At 43.8% G+C, this 21,164-nt stretch overlaps 1 protein-coding gene across 2 annotated transcripts in view; it reads right to left on the bottom strand.

Moving 5' to 3' along the window:
- The window catches only part of ABHD2 (abhydrolase domain containing 2, acylglycerol lipase), an 82,060-nt gene extending 64,425 nt beyond the window's left edge, over positions 1-17,635 (bottom strand). The window contains exon 1 of one of the 2 annotated variants that reach the window (XM_068275191.1): positions 17,453-17,635. The gene's annotated coding sequence lies outside the window, so the exon portion shown is untranslated. The remainder of the gene's footprint in view (positions 1-17,452) is intronic. The other variant, XM_068275190.1, reaches the window with a different exon arrangement.
- Between the last annotated feature and the right edge of the window lie 3,529 nt (positions 17,636-21,164).

The following is a 21,164-nucleotide window of genomic DNA, read 5'->3' as shown; positions in this document are numbered from 1 at the left end:
AGAGGTATTTCTCCCACCCAGCATGGGTATGTGTAAAAATACACCTCAAAACACATTGTACTACTTCTCCCGAGTACGGCGATACCACATGTGTGGCACTTTTTTGCACCCTAACTGCACTAAGGGGCATAAAGTCCAATGAGTACCTTTAGGATTTCACAGGTCATTTTTGTTTCAAGACTACTCCTCACGGTTTAGGGCCCCTAAAATGCCAGGGCAGTATAGGAACCCCACTAATGACCCCATTTTAGAAAGAAGACACCCCAAGGTATTCCGTTAGGAGTATGGTGAGTTCATAGAAGTTTTTATTTTTTGTCAAAAGTTAGCGGAAATTGATTTTAATTGTGTTTTTTCACAAAGTGTCATTTTCCGCTAACTTGTGACAAAAAATAAAATCTTCTATGAACTCACCATACTCCGTACGGAATACCTTTGGGTGTCTTCTTTCTAGAATGGGGTCATTTGTGGGGTTCCTATACTGCCCTGGCATTTTAGGGGCCCTAAACCGTGAGGAGTAGTCTTGAAACCAAATGTCGCAAAATGACCTGTGAAATCCTAAAGGTACTCATTGGACTTTGGGCCCCTTAGCGTACTTAGGGTGTAAAAAAGTGCCACACATGTGGTACCGCTGTACTCAGGAGAAGTAGTATAATGCGTTTTGGGGTGTATTTTTACACATACCCATGCTAAGTGGGAGAAATATCTCTGTAAATGACAATAGTTTGATTTTTTTACACACAATTGTCCATTTACATAGAAATTTCTCCCACCCAGCATGGGTATGTGTAAAAATACACCCCAAAACACATTATACTACTTTTCCTGAGTACGGCGGTACCACATGTGTGACACTTTTTTGCAGCCTAGGTGCGCTAAGGGGCCCAACGTCCTATTCACAGGTCATTTTGAAGCATTTGTTTTCTAGACTACTCCTCGCGGTTTAGGGCCCCTAAAATGCCAGGGCAGTATAGGAACCCCACAAGTGACCCCATTTTAGAAAGAAGACACCCCAAGGTATTCCGTTAGGTGTATGGCAAGTTCATAGAAGATTTTATTTTTTGTCACAAGTTAGTGAAAAATGACACTTTGTGAAAAAAAACCAATAAAAATTATTTTCCGCTAACTTTTGACAAAAAATAAAATCTTCTATGAACTCGTCATACACCTAACATAATACCTTGGGGTGTCTTTTTTTTCTAAAATGGGGTCACTTGTGGGGTTCCTATACCGCCCTGGCATTTTACAGGCCCAAAACCGTGAGTAGTCTGGAAACCAAATGTCTCAAAATGACTGTTCAGGGGTATAAGCATCTGCAAATTTTGATGACAGGTGGTCTATGAGGGGGTGAATTTTGTGGAACCGGTCATAAGCAGGGTGGCCTTTTAGATGACAGGTTGTATTGGGCCTGATCTGATGGATAGGAGTGCTAGGGGGGTGACAGGAGGTGATTGATGGGTGTCTCAGGGGGTGGTTAGAGGGGAAAATAGATGCAATCAATGCACTGGGGAGGTGATCGGAAGGGGGTCTGAGGGTTTGGCCGAGTGATCAGGAGCCCACACGGGGCAAATTGGGGCCTGATCTGATGGGTAGGTGTGCTAGGGGGTGACAGGAGGTGATTGATGGGTGTCTCAAGGTGTGATTAGAGGGGAGAATAGATGCAAGCAATGCACTGGCGAGGTGATCAGGGCTGGGGTCTGAGGGCATTCTGAGGGTGTGGGCGGGTGATTGAGTGCCCTAGGGGCAGATAGGGGTCTAATCTGATAGGTAGCAGTGACAGGGGGTGATTGATGGGTAATTAGTGGGTGTTTAGGGTAGAGAATAGATGGAAACACTGCGCTTGGGTGGTGATCTGTTGTCGGATCTGCGGGCGATCTATTGGTGTGGGTGGGTGATCAGTTTGCCCACAAGGGGCAGGTTAGGGGCTGATTGATGGGTGTCAGTGACAGCGGGTGATTGATGGGTGTCAGTGACAGGGGGTGATTGATGGGTGATTGATAGGTGATTGACAGGTAATCAGTGGGTTATTACAGGGGAGAACAGATGTAAATATTGCACTGGCGAATTGATAAGGGGGGGTCTGAGGGCAATCTGAGATTGTAGGCGGGCGATTGGGTGCCCGCAAGGGGCAGATTAGGGTCTGATCTGATAGGTAACAGTGACAGGTGGTGATAGGGGGTGATTGATGGGTAATTAGTGGGTGTTTAGAGGAGATAACAGATGTAAACGATACATTTGGGAGGTAATCTGACGGCGGGTTTGCGGGCGATCTAATGGTGTGGGTGGGTGATCAGATTGCCCGCAAGGGGCAGGTTAGGGGCTGATTGATGGGTGGCAGTGACAGGGGGTGATTGATGGGTGATAGGTGATTGGCAGGTGATTGACAGGTGATCAGTGGGTTATTACAGGGAAGAACAGATGTAATTAATGCACTGGCGAATTGATAAGGGGGGTCTGAGGGCAATCTGAGCGTGTAGGCAGGTGATTGGGTGCCCGCAAGGGGCAGATTAGGGTCTGATCTGATAGGTAACAGTGACAGGTGGTGATAGGGGGTGATTGATGGGTGATTGATGGGTAATTAGTGGGTGTTTAGAGGAGAGAATAGATGTAAACAATGGATTTGGGAGGTGATCTGATGTCGGATCTGTGGGCGATCTATTGGTGTGGGGGGGTGATCAGATTGCCCGCAAGGGGCAGGTTAGGGGCTGATTGATGGGTGGCAGTGACAGGGGGTGATTGACGGGTGATTGACGGGTGATTGACAGGTGATTGACAGGTGATTGACAGGTGATCAGGGGGATAGATGCATACAGTAAACAGGGGGGGGTGGTCTGGGGGGGGGGGTCTGGGGAGAATCTGAGGGGTGGGGGGTGATCAGGAGGGGGCAGGGAGCAGGGGGGGGATAAAAAAAAAATAGCGTTGACAGATAGTGACAGGGAGTGATTGATGGGTGATTAGGGGGGTGATTGGGTGCAAACAGGGGTCTGGGGGGTGGGCAGGGGGGGGTCTGATGGGTGCTGTGGGCGATCTGGGGCAGGGGAGGGAGAAATCAGTGTGCTTGGGTGCAGACTAGGGTGGCTGCAGCCTGCCCTGGTGGTCCCTCGGACACTGGGACCACCAGGGCAGGAGGCAGCCTGTATAATACACTTTCGTCACGGATGACGCGATCGCTCCGCCCATGCCCTTAAATGGACCGCCGCCTCTGTGGGTGAGGCCGTCCTGCAGGGCTCCACTTCCCCGCCGCCCCTGTGTAGTGGGCGGTCGGGAAGTGGTTAAGCCTCTGGCACCCAAAGTTGAACAGAAGAAAAAGAAGAAATGAACTACAGGTAGTCCCTGACTTACGAACGACCCACCGATACGAGCGGCATGGATTCTGTGTTTCCATGGGAACAAATCAAACATTTTTTTTTTCAAAAATTGTACTTGTAGTTTTTCAGAAAAACAATTTTAAAAAATTCAAAGAAAAAATGGCTTTTAAACTTGTATAAGCAGGTACAGAGGGCAGATGTGACACAGAGGGGGACACTGGAGGCACAGGGAGGCACTGAGGAGGTACAGGGGACAGAGATGGCACAGTGTTCCAACTTAAGAAAACATTCAGGTTAATAACGAACCTACAGTCCCTATCTTGTTCTTTAACCGGGGACTATCTGTACAATATAAATGCTGTGACAGACAATAACCGGATTTGCCATCCAGCAGCATTATTCTGTAGGTTCTGACTCCTATATGCTAATTATAAATTAGCATGAGCACACCATCTCCCACGTAACTATGATCAGGGCTCTGGATTGTCTGAGCAGTAGTGATGGTCACATCTAGAAGAACTCATGAAAAAGCATTTCAGGTGATATATATAGGCAAGTCTCTGATTTGCTAGTCATGATCCTGTGATCACAGCAAATCATAGCATTGCAAATCTATTAATTGATCAAACAAATCACATGTTTCTCTATTAATTCTCATAGATATGACCATCACTACTGGGCTGCAAATGGGGGGCTTCTACTTCACACAACCAGGAAATGCACTGGAGAAATGGCAATGCAAGGTCACAACAATTACCAACTAACTGTTGCTGCTGGAACCACAAGGAGGAGGCATGTGTAAATCACAGCCTATTATTTTACAACCCTAGTTTAGGCTTGCGGTTAAAGCATATTGGGGCAGATTTGATTAAGGGCTGGTTCACACGGGCATCTGCTGAGCTTTCGCTTGGCGCCGCGTTCAAACGCCAGCGTTTAAACGCTAGCGTTTAAAAAGCTAGCTTTTGAAGGCTTTTGGGAAGCGTTCAAGGCTAGCAGTTCTGGTCTCTGCTATTGTTTCCTGGCGTTTACCGCCTCTGAAAGCAACATGTTGCTTTCGAGACTAGACGCAACGCTGGGATCTACCGCCAGGCTTTCATGAAAGCCTGCAAAAGCCAGCTCTAAATGCTCCCATTCATTTGAATGGGATGGCGGTAGATCCCAAAAAACGCTGCGTCTGAAACGCCGCCTAAACTCCACAAAAACGCCACAAAAACGCCCATGTGAACCAGCCCTAAACCAGTGCAAAGAAAACTGGAGCAGAGAAGGTGCAAAGTTACATTGAATCAAGGATTTTGATTGGTCACTCTGAGCTAGTCTTCCACTTCTGCACCATATGTGCTCCTATTCTCCTTGCACTGGTAAAGCTGTCCCCACTGTGAAAAGTATACCATAATGTGTAATACACCAAGTTTACACATAGATATCCATCAGCTGCCCACAAAATTCATTTTCAATCTATGCTTAGAGAATAAGTCACATACATTTTAATCTGACTATAAAGAGGCACTTAGTGCTGCGCTATAATAAACATGCTGCAGGTCTACATTCTGAGTCACAAAGATGCTATGTTAATAGCAATACAACCTTGCTGCACCATATTCTCTGCCAAAGAGTTATTAGATCTGGGAATTACCCTTGAATGGTTTCGGAGAGAATACAAGTAGTATTACATATCCAAGAAACGCATATGCCAGGCATGGTAACTGACCAATGTTTTTCTACAGGAAGTTAAACAGCACAAGCAAATATCTCATTCGTTGCTTAGAAACTCCTTAATTTCCTTATGCATTTACATGATGCCCAATGTTCTGTGCCAGTCCAGGGAAAGAGGTGCCCTTCATCCCCAGCAAATGCTGTATGAAAGTGCAGATCTTTCAATGGAATGAAAATATGCTAGAGACACTCCTCCATGCAAGCATCAACAGAGCTCATCTGCTATAGGAGACCAGGCAACTCCAATCTGAAGCTTCTAATAAACTGTGAATGCTATCATCATGGGATTAACCCATAGAGTAACGCCTGACCATAGGGAGATGCCGATCACATTTAGCTAAAAGCAGCACAGCTCTGGTCACATTAATCAACGTTTGCAAGCGTGGCTAGAAATTAACAGTCAGGCATTAGGAATACTGCTGATGTCAGATGAAGGCTGATCACGTCAGCATGATTGGCTGTCTATCACTACAGCTCATACAGGTAGACACGTCAAGTAACAGAGTCCCTGTCATTAAAAGCAGTACAGATCCGAAGGTCAACCATTCCGCTAGCTTAACTGTTCCCACAGAAAGCACAGAGCTCCTGTTCCATTTACACATGATTTAAGCCATTTGTGTACAAGCTCTTCTAAGATGGCTAGTACTAAAAGCTTCCACTGTCAACAGCCTAAGTATCTAGCTGATGCTATGAAGAGCCTGGAACAATGCATCATGTAAAGGCTGGCAAAAGTCAGGCTTTGGATAAAAGCAATGGGTAGTATACTAGTGTAAAAGGATTTGACTGTGCATTTCAGTTATTATTGGGGGTGGTCAATGAGATGCAAATCATTTTAAATGAATGCAGATGTTATTAACATTTTGATGTAATTGTATGCAGTTTGAAATTGGACCAATCAAATCTTGCAAAGGCTTCATTGCATTGGTGCATTTTAAAGCTATATACAACTGCATGAAAAACTGTATGAAATCTGAAATTCCTTCAACTTGCTAATATTAAAGGAAACCTAAACAGAGGGATATGGATTTTTCTTTTTAAACAATACCAATTGCCTGGCAGTCCGGCTGATCTATTTGGCTGCAGTAGTGGCTGAATCACACACCCGAAACTAGCATGCAGCTAATCCAGCCTGACTTCGGTCAGAGTACCTAATCTGCATGCTTGCTCAGGGGCTAAAAGTATTAGAGACATAGGATCAGCAGGAGAGTCATGCTGGGCATACACAAGTCGACCCGGCGGCTCAATTAGCCGCCGGATCGACTCCCACCACGTCCCCGCGGGCGCTCAAATCGATTTCCGCTCGTCCCCACAGGCATTTCTTAATCTTTCTTTCGTTTTTCTTCTATTGTCCACCCGCGGGGATCGAGCGCGGAATCGATCCGCCGCGTGATCGGACACATAAGAAATTATCAATTGAACCATCAGCGGCTCGATTGATAAGGGCCCGTCGACCCGTGTATGCGCATTAGGCAACTGGTATCATTTAAAAAGGATAAATCCATATCGTTCTCAGTTTAGGTTCACTTTAAGGGCCTTTTCACACTACACAACCAGTGCGGGAAGGAACACGCGCTTTTTTTAACCCATGGCATGCGCACCGGGGTTCAATATGTCAGCGGCCACAACACAATAACTCCTGAGGGGAAACAGCATGCGTCACAATGCAACGCACAGAACCATTATTATATTTTATTTATATAGCGCCAGCATCTTCCGTAGCGCTGTACATAATACAAACAAATAATGGGGAACAAATATACATAAGAAATACAAGACACTGTACAGTCATGACATTGAATAGAACAAATATAGACCATTCTCTGTACTGTGAGTAATAACATTAAAAAGTCAAAGGACTTTCATGTTACCATGTGGATCAAACACAATGGGCTCTATTCATAAAACATTTGCTGTATAAAAAAAAAAAAAAAAAAAAAAAAAAAAAAAAAAGGGAAAAACACTGCATCGGTATTTTAGACTTTTGTGTGCTAATTCATAAAGTTTACACTTGCGATAAAAGGTCGGGGAATTCCCGAACTAAACTAGCGGTGCTGCCTGAGTTGATACATTTTCTCTGTGCAGAGACAGAGTTACTATAACGCTAGGTCTACACGCTCCGATGTGCCTTATCAACCGAGCCACTAATGCGGCTCGATTGATAAGATCCGACAGGTCCGATCTCGCCGCCGCCGATTCCCTGCTCGTTCCCCACAAGCAGACAATGGCAGGGAATCGAGCAGAAGATATTGGCGCCGGCGGGGATGATCGAGTATCGAATCTGACGCACGTGCAGACGAGCGGGTACGCGGAAGAGTCGATCCAGTGGCTAATCGAGCCGCCGGATCGCTCCATCTAGATGGGGCTTTAAGGAGGCAGTCCCAACTTCCCTTTAGATGTGCATTTTTTTTTTTTAACTGCCTCTCCTTGCCCTGAATCTTCTCTGAATCTGTCTATAATGGTGGCCACTAATGATCCAATCTTTTTCAACCAATCTTACCATTTCTATCTAATATAAGGGAACTGCCTATAGTATCCAATTAATATATTTCATCAGTTTACTCTTCTACTACATAGATTTGGTAAGATTGGATGAAAAAGATTGGATCATTAGTGGCCACCATTAGTCTTTCAAAACAATCTAAACAATCTATTTAATTGCCAGAGCTTAGAAGAACTTCAAGAAATGTTACACATGCAGGCTTTCTGATGTAAAATTTATCTGAAAACAGGTACCCAAGAGGTTAAAAACACAGCCTGGGTATTCCGGAAAGCCTTCTTTGTACTGTTCTCACTGCTGCTGCCTGGGAGGTCTGTCTCCATTAACTTAGCTGTTATCTGCTGGCTTATCGCCTTTTCTAAACAGCCGGTATTGTCCATCCCAATTCCATTTGCTCTAATCTTTGTAAATTGACACGTAGTGAAATGTGTTTAGATAATCACTGCATACAGCGGTAATTTTCCGCACTGCTCAGGAATGTCAGCTTTTCATGCGGAAACAGCTTTTATGAATTGACACTTTGCTAAATGGTCGGTAAAGTCAGCTGTTTTGAGCATTACCGCATGCGGGAATGCTTTATGAAGAGGCCAATGTGCAGTGTCAACTGACAGTGTTCTTTCACTTACACGGGGCTACTTCCAGCCCCCCTAGTCTTGTAGGTCCCCTCGCTGTCCTCCCGAACTTCTTCCTCAATCAGTTGTTTGGCCCAGTACAGAATCCAAGTCTGCCAAGTTTTATCGGAACAAAAACAGTGGTGAAGGCAGAGGACCGGGAGGACAGTGAGGAACCTACAAACCTATTAAAAGACCATTATGTTCACCTCCGGTATCATTTAAGAAGTACATAAGTACATTCTTCATCAAAGAGACTTCATAAGGAAGCACACAACTGATTTGTCAGTGGAGAGAGTCAAGAAGGAAATAATGCAGACCGTAGCTTGGAATAAGCCCAAAGTCATCAGGTAGAGCATTTGATTGTCCCAATTCTGAGCTAAATACAAGCTGGAATTATTTGTATCTCACTGACCATCTCTATTTATCAGGTATCAATTTCTACTTCTCTGACTGGATAGTCAGGATCACAGCTCTGCCTTTTGTGTAGGCTAAAGGTGAACACCCCTTTAACCAGGGCTGAGGAGTAGGAGGTTTCATAAACTGAGCAGTCTGAGTCAGATCATTTTTGTACCCACTCCATAGACCTGCATGGGCTGTGGAGTCAGAGTTGAGGAGTAGGAGCAATTTTGGGTACCTGGAGGTTTGATAAACTGAGGAGTCCGAGTAGGATGATTTTTGTACCCATTCCACAGCTGATTATTTGCTACAAAGCTAGCAATATAGTGATTCCATCTTTTTTTCTATCAAATATATCTACTGAAATGTGATTGACAGACACAAAGTAGTACATAGTTTGTTAGGACCGGGGCCCACTACAGCGCTTCCTGATCACTGATGATCTGCAAAGCACTGCAACAGTGGAACAATCGCAAAGCACTGCATGCAGCATTTCTGGAGCACCCCCAAAATGATTGCATTCAATGGCTGGCCAATTGCCATCGCACCAAGAATCACATTTAAAGTGTAGCAGAGTTGTTCCAAATAAAATGTTTTATACATACCTGGGACTTCCTCCAGCCCCATACGCACGGATAGCTCCCACGCCGCCATCTTCTCACAGCTCCGATACAGGGTCCCCACACTTCCGTCAGTCGGAGCCAGTCTGACGTAAGTGAAGTGCGCTGTTTGCGTATCTCTCCAGCAGCCGCTGGAGAGATACGTAGAGGGTGCACTTCTGCTTAGACTGGCCCGACTGATGGAAGTGTGGAGACCCGGTATCGTAGCTGTGAAAAGACTGAGGACGGTGGCATGGGAGAGATCCATGCATATGGGGCTGGAGGAAACCCCAGGTATGTAGAAAAATGTTTTACTTATAACAGTTCTGGTTTCCTTTAAAATTACAGTACTTCACAATTCTGAATTCACAAGCAGTTTCCAGAATTGTGAAGCCACTCATAGTGGGCCCCGGGCCTTACTCCGATTGATCCTCCATTGGGGAGTAGTTGATTTATTTTAGAATGGGACTGCCATCGACTCTTTCAGCATGTGTGTGTGTGGTCACTGTCTGTCTCTTCGGACAGTAAGAATGTACAGAATACAGCCTTACTGCCTCAGGTAGCACTGGCTGCTGTCTTAAACAGGTCTCCCAATGAGTTCCTGCAGGTTTTGACAACTAAACTATCTCTTCCCCATTCCCAACTGATCACTGCCTAGCCTCAGTACAGGTGCAGAGGCCTGGAAATTATGTCACAAGAGGGACTAGGAAGAGGTGTGGCCTGATTACCATGTTAGCTAAGGAAAATCTAAAGTATATAAGTCATTTTAAAGCACTGGTCTTCCTTAGGCTGGAAGCCCACTTGCATTAGCAAAATCACTCATAAGCCTGGAACCCACTAGAGCGTTTTTTTGAGCAATTAGGGAGCGCTTTCAATCGCTAGCTATTTCCCTAAACGCTCTGCCAATGCAAATGGATGGGACAGATTCCACTAGAACAATTGCGATTAAGGAAATCGCAATCACAGGACAAGCATGTTATTTAAGTATTATATGATTGAAGTCATATGCCTCAGTTACCTGAACTGAGTTTAGTTAAAAGACTTGATGTGCAGAGTCTCTCTTCAAACATTTCTAGAAACACTGGAACATGGGTGTTTGTGCCTTACACAGAACCAGCCAAGGTTAAAGAGTTTATCCGCCCGATGTACAGACAGATGGGCAGTCTTGTTCTGTAAACATCAGTTGTTTCAGAACAAGATGACCAGTGCCTGGAACATGGGACTTTCTAGGCCATGCGCAGTAACAACTGTGCGTGTCATGATACCACGAGGGGTCGGATACCCATGCCCGCCAATTGTAGGCTTGGGGGGTATGGCTCAGATGTCACATTTAACTCTTTAGTGACCAGTATTAAAGCAGGTGACAGGCTGCAGAGAGTCATTCTTTCAGCTCCCTGTAACTGCTGGCTTCAACCCTGTACTTTTATTTGTAATATGTCTTGTCATCTTATCTACCTGTATGCTGTATGCTGCACTAAGAGCAACGTAGTCTAGATATCATGTAGTCTAGATGTAACGTAGTATAGATGAAATAGAAAACCTGGTTTCCATGAAAGGGAGCCAAGAGCTGTAACAGAGCAATCTGCTTCGCTAAGATGTAACCACATGTACTGTATATCTGTTTACTGAATAAACCCCTAAACTTTGAGGACGCCTAAGAAGTTCTATCTCCTATGCTGTTGCTGTGATGAGAGCAGAGTGAGTTGCAGCACTAATGAGTTGCTGGTGCCGGAATAAAAGGTGGAGTGTTGTTGCCAATAGCAACCAACATATAGTTTCTTACAAAGCAGCATTTCGGGGGCATTTCCATTCTAATAATTAGTATAGGAACAGAGAAATCGATAGCGATATCACAAATTGCTAGCGATTGCAATAGCGCTTTGCGCGTTTTAGTGGGTTCCAGGTCTCCAAAACACAGAGTGTAATTTTGCATCTTAAAATAGAGCGATTCCAGAGCGATTTATGGGAAAGCGATTTTGGATCATTACTTGCCTTCTACTGAATCGCTCCAGAAAAGCTGCAAATTCCGTGTTTGCAATTACAGCAAATCGCAAATCATTCTGTGGGTTTTGCTCCATTGACTTCAACTAGCCAAGCCCTCTAGTGGGCTATAGCCTTTAAGCTTTCTAGCAAGTCGTTTCAAACCTCGTATAATGGCAAGTTCAGGAATCATTCTTGCACCAGAACTCTTGTTCATAAACAGGAAGAGTGCAATAGACATTAGATAGTGGAGTTCTACTATTGTGCAGCATAGGAATTAATCAATAATACAAATTAAAATGATAAAGTTCACCCTCTTCTATGACAACCCAGGCACAATTTAAACACACACACACACACACACACACACACACACACCATCAGGGCTCTGGAGTCGGTACAAAAAAAAATAAAAAATAAAAAAATCTTTCGACTCCAACTCCTCGGTTTATGAAACCACCGACTCCAACTCCTGGTACCTAAAATTGCTCAGATTCCAACTCCGACTCCACAGTCTTGTCCACCATGAATGACAGCTACAACTGATGCAGAAGATGGTTCACATTAGCTCAGCAAAGTGTGGACTATTAATTTGTGCGTAAAAAATGTTCACAAACCCCTTTGATCCCTGCCACTATGGTCTACAGGGCATATAAATGGGGGTATCGGGCTGATGCAACCCACCTCTCCCACAACACACTTGTTTTGTATAAGAGTGAAGCCATGCTGCAAAATAGACATTATTATTATTTATTATTTATATAGCGCCGACATATTACGCAGCGCTGTACAGTGCATATATATATCTTGTCACTAACTGTCTCTCAAAGGAGCTCACAATCTAATCCCTACCATTGCCATATGTCTATATTATGTAGTGTAAGTACAGTAGTCTAGGGCCAATTTTAGGGGTAGCCAATTACCTTATCCGTATGTTTTTAGAATGTGGGAGGAAACCGGAGTGCCCGGAGGAAACCCACGCAGACACGGAGAGAACATACAAACTCTTTGCAGATAGTGCCCTGGCTGGGATTCGAACCAGGGACCCAGTGCTGCAAGGCGAGAGAGCTAACCACTACGCCACCGTGCTGCCCACCGTGCTGACATAGACTCAGAGGGAGACAGTTTTGTTTACACCTGTGGAAAAAAATGACAAGGCACGCAGCTGTATTCCCCATGAGATGGCAGTGACCTATGTGTTCCCAGAGAGAGCAAATAAGTAGTATTATGCAACCATAAGGCTCATCCTCTTACAAGGAGGCAGAATCACTAAAGAAGAATGTTTCCCTCTAATCTGTCTTCAAGTGCATCTCTACTGCACCACCCAAGGACGCAATGACCCATATGCAATTAACTTTTTCAAGGAGTTATGTTCTTGTGAGATAATTTTCAGATTCTCTTTTCAAAACAAAAAAAAAAAAAAAAAAAAGCAAGCAGTTTACAATTAAAAAAGTATCTAAAAGTTGGTGAAAAAAGTATTTTCCACCTTGTTGGTGGTTTAAAAAACATTTATTGACAAGGGGTTATATGCAATTAACTTTTTCACCTGAGTCATCTCCTAGGAGATAATTTTCATCCACTCTTTAAACTAACTTTTCAGCATTTTACAATTGAAAAAGCACTCAAAAGTTGTTGAAAAAATGCTATCAAATTTATTTTTAGCATCTTCTTGCTTGCTGGTGGCTTAAAATGCATTTTATGACAAAGTGTGAAAATATCACCTGGGAGAAAACTCAGGAGAAAAAGTGAATTGCATATGGGTCAAGGGGCCATATACAATTCACTTTTTCTCCTAGGTTATATTTTAACATTTTAGAAATAAAATGCATTTTAACCCACCAGCAAGCAAGAAAATACTCAGAATAATTTTGGCAGCACATTTCCACCTACTTTTTTTTAGTACTTTTTCAATTGTAGAGTGCTAAAAATTTGTTTTAAACAAAAAAAGAAAAATGATCTCCTACAAGGGAGAAAAAGTGAATTGCATATGGCCCAAGGTGTGAAAATATCACCAAGGAGAAAACTCAGGGAAAAAGGTGAATTGCATATGAGCCAATATGTTTTGCAGGCAGGTTTTCCTGTGTGTGGGCTATTCACATCAGATCTGGACTTTTCCCTAGATCTGCCGGCAGTAGGCGGAGGCCATTTTCAGACTGCAAAAAGGCGTTAGCAGTGCACCCCGGGCAAAAACAGGCCTTCGGGAATACCACGTTAGTACGTGGTAATCCCCTTCTGGCTAAAAACCAAACAGGAAGCGACGCTCGCTTCCTGGTTTGGAAATACGGAAGCGTATTGTAGATCAGTGACTTCCGGTGCACCGCACCCTGTATGAAAGCACCCATAGGCTTTCATTGTCATAGCTGTGAGGTGCGGTCAAATGACCCACCTCACCAATCTGGAAGCTCCCTAAAGATGTGTACACACGCTTGATCAAAGAAATCTGAGGCGTCTGACAACAACCACCTCAGTTGATAGTCATGTGTGTGAACAGTGGCCCCTGATCGCTGCTCCGTAAGCAATCTGCCCGGCAGATCAACTTGACCGAGCAACAGCCAACTCCATTGTGCACCTTGCTCCCCCACCCGAAGTCACGTACGCGCCGCTCCGTTGTCCCTCTGCCACGCCCCCCCCATAGCAACAGAGCGCGTTGTCAGCTACAAAAAGGACTTCGCGTCTGTCAGTGTTGGCCCAGAGATGCTGCCTGAGGGATTGGGTCCCGATCCCTGATGGGTGACGTCAACAGTATGTACAGGCCTTAACATACCCAATACCTTCCTATTGGAACCCATTTACACGTCCATCTCTGCAGTGTCTGAGTCTGTCTGTTGTGTAACTGCAAAGTACAAGCACTACTTTTATAAGTCTAACCTGCAATCCTGTTTTTACAGAAACGGCAACTAACAAGCAACGCCCCAGTGTGCATCTAGAAGCAGCTTATTACTGCTGAAGCAAGGTTGGAGTCTCATGTGAACAGTACTCCTGAGTACACAAAGTTCTTTGCATTCAATAAAGTACAATTTATTTCTCAAAATTATAACCTGGCTGCACCTTAAAATGGAAAGATATTTTTAACAACATTAAATGAATCTTCAGCAGCACTACTCCCTGTGTATAGCAGTGGGGCAAGATAAGAGAATGCAGGGCCGGTGCTTCTGTGAGCAACTGTGCTTATAGGATAGCAGGAGGTGAGCCAATGACAGCCGGGTGCTCACCAAAACTAGCCGGGTAGAGCCTGGGGAGAACACTGAAGTGTGAAAGGTAAAATGAAAGTCTATGGACTTTCATTTTACCTTGGAAAACGCCAACTATGGCCGCGACGTTAAAACTCCGAAAAAGCCCTCTAGTGTGAAAGGGCCCTTACAGTCTATGGTGGCGCCTGCTGTGACCAAATCTACCTGCGCTGAAAAGCACTGCTCCGCCACCCCAGCGATGGGATTCCCTAAACATATTTTACAATTGCTCATCCAGTATGATTCTCATAGCCATAGTCAAGCGCAGCTTGACTGGGGAAGCAATTCAGAGGCTTCTCGATTAATGAGGAAAGTGTCCACATTTTACCCACTTTCCTTTCGCAGGCTTGATTTAAAGTGGATGCGAGACAAAAACTTTTGCTGCCTTCCTTTTTCTGTCCCTTACATATAGTTTATTGGACATTTCCCCCCCCCCCCCCCCATTTTTTTTATTTATTTATTTATTGCCTAATTGCATGTAAATGAATGTATCCACGCCCCCAGCACCTAGGCATTCTGAGTCCCATGCTGCAAGTGCTCATGGGAGCTCAGCCAGGGGAAGAGGAGGCTTTTGCTGAAGCATGCACGAGATTTCAGAGGAGAGGGGAGGAGAGAGGAGTGGAGTTTTCACAGGCTTAGGGTTGGAGATGCAGAGCAGCTTGGCTGCTAAATTTTAAGTTTGCCATCTAGAATCAGCACTATGCAATAATAATAAGTGCCATATATGACTTCTCTCTCAGCGATGTAGGCATTTACGGTTCTAGAGATCGCATCCACATGTATCATAAAGAAGCATAAAATACATCAGATATCAACTAATTCATATGCATCTACTATACTTTTGAATATGTACTTTGGAATAATATCCATTGAAGTTGTGTGAACTAGGTCTGGACAACAAATCAAGTTGTACAGTAAAACATTTACATGTAATTCTGACTTGTTCCACTTGTTCTCAATGCAGAGGGCATGTTACTTCTCTATGTTGATGAAAAGGTTCAAATAGCAGAGTTCTAACTAGCAGAGAAAGCCAATACCACTTTATGAGGTTACCATGTGAATAGTTGTACATTTTTAGCACATAATCACATATCAAAAAAGTATTCATGATGGTTGCACACTTAACAAAATCGCATTTCATTTGCATAGGTGTTTTTCCGAGTTCGGAACTGAATACAGTAGTAAGCGAGTACAACTAAATACCACAGGCAGTGGGAAAGGTTTGGCGCTACTATGGTTCAGGTGATCCAGCTGGAAACCTTATAGGGAAATTCTGTTAGGCCTGGAACCCACTAGAGCATTTTTTTTGTTTTATCTTTTATGAAGCGCTTTCAATCGCTAGCGATTTCCCTAAACGCTCTGCCAATGTAATTTGATTGTACAGATTCCACTACACTGATTGCGATTAAGCAAATTGCAATCGCAGGACATGCAGCATTTTGGGAGTGTTTCCATTCGAATGAATTGTATAGGAGTACGGAAATCACTCCAAAAATCGCTTGCAAAACACTATCACAAATAGCTAGCGATTGCGCTTTGCACTTTCTAGTGGGTTCTAGGCCTTAATGTGATTGGTTGCTGTTTCAACAGTTCTTAAATGACCGTTCCCAATAACTACACTCACATTATTTTGCCAATTAGAATGATTGAAGTTGTAGAGGGTGCTGTGATTGGAGAACTGGGCAATTTTTGGTACCTAGAGTCAAAGGTTTCATAAACTGGAGTCGGAATTGGATGATTTTTGTACCGACTCCTCAGCCTGCTCAGATCACCTCAATCAGTCCGAACTGTCACTGGAATGGGCACAAACACATGTAAAAGGCCCATTCACACTGCACTTTACAACACATTACATGTGCACGCTATGCCAATATAAATGCACACAGCGTTTTATGCTAATACACAAATATGCACTATTTGTGAATACTGTGAATGGTCTCATTTAGAATCATGGGTGGTGCTTGTCATGCATTATGTACATAAATATACAATGCATGTAGTGTGAACAGGCCCTTAAATAAATCACTTTTTAACAGGTTATCTGTAAACTTAGAAGTTTTAATCAAAGACCCTCTAACCTTCCTGATCCATACATCCTACTTATCTGATATAAAGTATATAGAAGAAACAGTGTCATGTTATGTAATATATAGTTAGGCAAATGAAACATTGACAACTAAATAGTAAGTATAGTATACATCAGTATTACGTCATTATTATGTGTGCACCTAGATGAAAGAGAGTTTGCCTTGTGTCTCTTGATTCAGATTCACAAGAGGTACCTGAATCTGTAAATTATTTCAAACATTTGCTTTTAACCAACTAAAACATTAATCCGTGTTTTGTTTATATATCAATTTATTTGTTTCACAACTTCCGATAATGATCAGACTGTGAAAACTTAAAGCAACCCAACTACCCCTTTCAGGTACACTCACTGTATCATGAGAATCTAGCCAGCACACTGACACATACAGGCAAAGAAGTATGTTTATTTACAAGTACAGGATCTTTGCCAACAGATATAAACTTCAATTCAAGAAACAATAGGTCCAAGCAAGTCAAGCACCTGCTACCCTATCAAGTATCAAACTCCTTTCTTTCTGGGATTGGATCCGCAGCAACACAGGCACAGCACATGCATATAATGTAACTTCCTGCAAGCTATCAATAATATAATATACAAAAACAACATGGTAGCAAGGTGAAATGTCTAGATCACAAACCCCACACTAGAGAATATGCATGAACAAGCCTCATAGCCTATGGAGGCCACTGCTATCTGCCAGGAACCAGCCAGCCTCATTGTAGTCTAGGGACCACAGGGAGACTGATCCTGTCACTTCCATCGCTGTATGACTGTAGCAGGCTAGTTTCCTGCTCTGGGCCATGCCTAGTGATGGACAAGCAGATCTGCACACAGAGAGAATGAAATCACCATTGTTCGTCACAGTTCTCCCTAGACAGGCAGTGTGTGTAGGGCCAGGGCTGAGTCATATGCATGCTACCCTGGCACACATACCCTCCCTATATACACTCACTATACAGGGCTGAATGGGATGTCACCACAGACAATGCTGAGGCCTGGCAGGTGCTGCAGCTCTGCGCTTCCCCTCACCTCACTGCTCTCCTGGAGGATCGGAGCCGCTGCCTCTCCCATCAGCAAGAAATGACATCCACAGCCCGGTAATGATACCACCGCCCTCCAGCACCTTCCACCTCTCCGTCCCTTGGCGACAGTTACTTCCCTGACAACACAGCTGCTCCGGCTACCCTCACCCCATTGGACAAAGTCCCTGGCAATCACGTCCGGCCGCTTGTGACTGGACGGAAACTGCGAATGCGAAGCAGTCTAAGGGGAGGAGAGAGCTGCTTTGCTCAAGAGATGAGGCAGGCGTGAGTCACCAGGAGGAACGGCGAGCACTGCCAGGGGATTGGCTGAAGGGAGTGCCAATCAAATCTTTACGTAAACCCTGCTGGGCTGACACGTGAAGGATCTGGCGCGGAATGGGGAGAGAGGGGGAGCTGTGTTTTCATTCTACCTGTCTCTGGGGGAGGAGGGGGAGTGGCAGGGTGTCTAGTCGTGACATTGTACAGATAGGGGATTGCTGGCACTTCATCTCATTCTGAAAATAGAACTCTGCTTTGAAATTCCAGTTTTTGTTTTGAATGGCGTGGTGAGGGGGTTTGCCATTTTTGGGGATAGAGGGGGGGTTTATTTCTGTTTGTATCCCCAGAGCAGGATCCTTCGCACAGCCAAAGCAGGTCATTTTGGCGCGCACTGCGCCTGACCTGGGAGCCGCCATAGACATAATGTTATTTTGCCTATGGCCACGTAGCAATGTAATTCGGGTACGCGATCGCCAGAAGCAATTCGGATAGGGAAAAGTAATTACCGCAGCCCGGAATTTATGTGGTAGCAGGTTAAGCTGTCACTCGGCTCACCCTGCGCCAAAATGATGGGCAGCGAGATGGCATGTGCACCACATAGCAACCTGGGCAACTACCTGGGGCCTGTTGGCACCAAGGGGTCCAGCAGAAGCTTTCTCTGATCACTCTCCCACCTCAACTTACCAAAAGGACTAGAAGGAACCTTGTTTTGGGCATTCATTTATCCTAATCCTTTCTTTGTTCTGTTGCTGGGACTTTCTGTGAGCTTAGTGATTAATATGTCAATTGGTAGTCCCATGGACAAGAGATAAGACACAATAATAATTATTATTATTAAAAGCAGTTGGCAATCCTATTTTTTCCACTTTGTAAATATGTTTTATAGCATGTGGCAGAGAGCCTAGGTTCTCAACACGTAGTACGCGTACCCCAGGAGGTACTTCTGATGGTTTCAGGGGGTACTCGGGCTTGATATACTTAACCAAGAAAAACAAATTTAGAGTTTTAGGCTGTATTCGACGTTAAAGTCGCAACATGTCTGCGCTGAAAGGTAACACACTGCAAGCAATGAGTTGCCATAATGGAACATTTTTCAACGTTACATTAACGTTGCACTGTAAACAGCCCATATGATTATCATTGTAGTGCTAAGACTTTATAACGCAGCTCCGCCATGTGCCACTGTGAATGCTACCTTAGAAAATAATACATATTTTTTTAAACAACACCAAATTAGTGTTTAGCTAATTATAAGCAATAGTAAATGCTTGGAAATTGTTTAGAACCAATTATCCTGTACTACAATTAAATATTTATTTGTCAAGGGGTACTTGGGATAATGTTTACCATGCCAGGGGGTACTTGGTGAGTACAGGGTTTTAAAAGGGGTAAATACCAATAACATTTTCAGAAATACTGGCGTAGAGGATAGCACTCTTGCTTTGCAGCACTGAGTCCCTGGATTGAATCCCAGCCAGGGAATTACTTGCGTAGAGTTTGTATGTTCTTCCACATTCCCCCCCAAAAAAAACAATAGGTTAATTGGATTCCACATTAAAAAATGGCCCTAGACTAGTTACATAGTTACATATAGTTACATAGTTATTTGGGTTGAAAAAAGACACACGTCCATTGAGTTCAACCAGAGAACAAAGTACAACACCAGCCTGCTCCCTCACATAATCCTGTTGATCCAGAGGAAGGCGAAAAACTAGGATGGACATAGGAGGGATTAGATTGTGAGCTTCTCGAAGGGTAGTTAGTGACAAGACTATATACTCTGTACAGCGCTGCAGAAGATGTTGGTGCTTTATAAATAGGGCTGCTCAAATCCGGATCCGGGAGATACCCGGATAGTTGCTATCCGGATATCTCCCAGTAAACCTGGGCAGGGGGTCAATCTTACATGTCTGACGTCTTCTTCGGTCCATCCCTCGGCGCCTCCCACGATGTGCTCCACGCGTGTCACGTGATTACAAATACTTCCTACTTCAACCCGGAAGGAGGAAGTGTTTGTAATCACGTGACCGCCGCTTGGACTGCATCGTGGGAGACGCCGAGGGACGGACCGAAGAAGACGTCAGACAGGTAAGATTGACCCGCCCAACCCGCGCAGGTAACTGGGAGATATCTGGATAGAACTATCCGGATGTCTCCCGGATCCGGATTTGAGCAGCCCTGTTTATAAATACTAATAATTGTTGCTAACAGCAGCAGAGTTCTGGAGGTTGTACAATAAGCACGACTCGCAGTATACGGGTAACAAAATGTACTGAGGATTGCACATATTGCACAACACGTGATACTCTGCTGTCGTAAGGGCTTATTCAAACTACACAATGCATGCACAAACACGATATTGCGCATGCGGTATAATGTGGACGTCGGCAGCTGCAATGCAATAGAATGCAATGCAAAATATTCAGAGGCTTCCCACTACAAAGGGAAGTATCTAAATGAACAACTTTTTCCCTCACAAGTTTGCTTTAAAGTGACTCTGAGACAAAGAATAATAAATGATTTATACATACCTGTACTGGCCCTGACTGGCCAAACTTACAGGGCTTCTAACAGGACAACGAGAAGGCGGAGGAAGCCGGCGTGGGAGCGATCGCTGACGAGGGGGCTGGAGGAAGTTCCAGGTATGTATAAATCTTTTATTCTTATTCATCTCTGGTACACTTTGAGCCATATTCACACTGCACCTGTTTTTGTGTGTTTACAAAAGAACAAAACACATTGGAATTGGCAGCTCATATTAATCAATGGGCACAACATGCGCGTTGCTAGGGTGACTTGTGTTACCCCATCACCGTTAGTCTTAATAGTAATGGGTAATTTTGAAATTTTTCAGAATTTCCCGCAACTACGATTTTGATAGTAATTGTGGGTAATATTGATTTTGCTACATTTTTGTGCGTTACATAATATTTTGTGTGGGCAAACACATTTTTCGCATTGCATTGAAGTCTATGGGTATACAATAAGAAAACATATTTTCTTGCATCAATACAATAAAGTCTATGAGGATGAGAGAACACATTTATGGCATTTTCGCATAGATGCATTGAAGTCTATGGACACATTTTTTGCAATATGCAAATGGCAAAACTAATTTTTCACATTGTTGCATAAATGCACTTTTGCATTTTCTCATGTCTATGGGCATGAGAAATTGCATATTTTGCATAAGTAGATTTAAAATCTATGGGCATGACAGAACACATTTTTTTTGCATATGGACACTGGTCTATGGGGATGAAAAAAAACTCATATTTCACATATATTGATTATGTCCTTGGACATGGGAAAACACTTTTTTTAACTATTATTATTTTCAATAACACCATATATCCTCGAATATAAGTTGCCCACATGTCAACACAAATATTTGACCCTTTTGAGCTGACATTTTTTTTATTGACTGGAGTCTACCCAGC

This window comes from Hyperolius riggenbachi, chromosome 3 (genome assembly GCF_040937935.1).
Source record: "Hyperolius riggenbachi isolate aHypRig1 chromosome 3, aHypRig1.pri, whole genome shotgun sequence".
Classification (NCBI taxonomy): Eukaryota; Metazoa; Chordata; class Amphibia; order Anura; family Hyperoliidae; genus Hyperolius; species Hyperolius riggenbachi.
This window is presented reverse-complemented; position numbering and strand designations above follow the sequence as displayed.